Source organism: Haplochromis burtoni, unplaced genomic scaffold (assembly GCF_018398535.1).
Source record: "Haplochromis burtoni strain Fernald_Lab_line unplaced genomic scaffold, NCSU_Asbu1 Contig_230, whole genome shotgun sequence".
In the NCBI taxonomy this organism is placed as follows: Eukaryota; Metazoa; Chordata; class Actinopteri; order Cichliformes; family Cichlidae; genus Haplochromis; species Haplochromis burtoni.
Genome location: NW_024582591.1, coordinates 571,070 through 573,019, shown reverse-complemented (window position 1 = coordinate 573,019; position 1,950 = coordinate 571,070). Strand labels below are relative to the sequence as shown.

General features: G+C 40.8%; 1 protein-coding gene across 6 annotated transcripts in view; it reads right to left on the bottom strand.

The window, feature by feature from the left end:
- Positions 1 to 960, bottom strand: part of LOC102298258 (syntaxin-17) — an 11,871-nt gene extending 10,911 nt beyond the window's left edge. The window contains exons 1-2 of one of the 6 annotated variants that reach the window (XM_042226819.1): positions 763 to 960; positions 406 to 526 (exon numbers count right to left, since the gene is read on the bottom strand). The gene's annotated coding sequence lies outside the window, so the exon portion shown is untranslated. The other 5 variants (XM_042226816.1, XM_042226818.1, XM_005937565.3 and 2 more) reach the window with 5 other exon arrangements.
- Positions 961 to 1,950: the final 990 nt, after the last annotated feature.

The following is a 1,950-nucleotide window of genomic DNA, read 5'->3' as shown; positions in this document are numbered from 1 at the left end:
TATATATATATATATATATGCGCGCAACAGGTGTTATGGACTCATGAATACAAATTTCAAGGGAGACAATCATGAGTGTGTACATTCATCTGTAAAACACACTGGAGGCTCTGTCATGGTTTGGGGCTTGGGATATCTTTAAAAAAAAAAAGAAACCTAAAAAAGCCATTGGTAATTAATTTTTCAGCAATGACATTAATCCCAAATACAATGTCAGATTCTCCAAAAGCATACCTGAATAGAAAAAGCACAATGGAACAGTCAGTCCTGGATTTTCTCCCCAGAGGCCCACATACAAGTGGCTCAAAACTTTTGCACAGCAATATAACTCTTATTAGCAGTTCATACCAAAACAAACAAACAAACAAAAACAACAACAAGAACAAAAACACCAGGTTATTTTACTTGTTGTTTCGTTTGTTCCAGCGTTAATGGCAATTAACTTCGGAGTGACGTAAACGGTTTGATGACGCCTTCTACTGTTCCCTTCAGTCCACATTTCGAGGCCACGTCGCACGAACTGTCCCTGAACAGAAAGTGAAATCACTCAGTTTGGCTAATGACAGCAGACTGGCCCAGCAGGTAACGCTAAATTAATCCATTAGTGTCACTAGCTAACTGCTGAGGACGTCAAGAGCTTTGTGAACGGCAGAAAACTTCCCAGACGGAGTTACTAGCTAATTCAGTAACTTCACCCGGATACAGGGAGCTATCAGCCCGCTGCTGAAAACATAAACTTACAGGGCGCACATCGACACTTACCAGTAAAAAGACAACTCGACAAAGTCATTTACACTCGCTAATGACTACTGCGAGCCTCCATATTGTGAAGAAAAACTTAAACGTTCAGACAACAATTCGCTGCCTCTTCGGACAGAGGTGTTGTTTATAAACAGCTCCCAGTACGTCCGCGAATAGTTTCCGACCACAATCAGCAGCCGCAGAACATAATGTTCCTCATCACTACCCCGTGATCCCTGTTCTGATAGCGAATCAGTGACATGTTTCTAAAATAATACTCTCGCTGACGGTAGTGTTTATTTCCCCCATCGGTCACATTTTATTGCTTCAGGAAAATGACTGTTTACCATCTGTTCTTCATCTAAAAAAAATTAAAAGATTTGCACACTCAATTTCTTACATTAAAAAATTTAGGATGCAGTAGCCACTAGTTTCACCCTGCCCTCCAAAAAGCCTTATTTATCTGAATATTGTTATTAGATTTAAAACAATATATTTGATGTTCTTTGTTAAAGATAAACGATGACATAACAGCGAAACTGGCCAGTTAAATTAACACAGATATCAACTTTTTGTGGCTACTTAACATTTCTAAGCTGGTTGGGGTTTTATTCGGGCGTTTGGACTTCACAGCTTAGTCATTTCCAAGCTGCTGGCCTCAGCCCTGATATGTGGTCATACTGTTTTTTAAAATACACCGTGAAAGTGAAAATGTATGACATTTCAAAAATGTGTCACGGCCCTTTCTTTTTTCTTTTCTTTTTTTTTGCCAGCCAGACATTTAAACTAAAATGAACATGTGCTACAAATAAATAAATACAAGTTAGAAATGCTAGATTGTTCACACTTGCGCGTCTTCCACACCGCTTTTTACCGTGCGTGAAACAGCATCAATCCTGTGGAAGGAAACATTAGATGTGATATTTTTTGTCTGTGTTGCGTTTGGAAGAAAGACTGGGGTTCCCCCTCCTCTACTGTGAGATCAGCCAGCGTGAGTGGGTCTATTGCATGTTTCCACTTCTATTCTTCAGCACCTTTTACCTTTGACATTTAGGCCAACCCCCCACACACTCTTCCCTCAGCGGATGCTCCAATGCGAAGGGCCACAGCACACAGTCCCCAGCTACAGGGGATTTCCCCTGGTGCTGTACACATGTTGTTAATGTGTGTGTGTGTGTGTGTGTGTGTGTGTGTGTGTGTGTGTGTGTG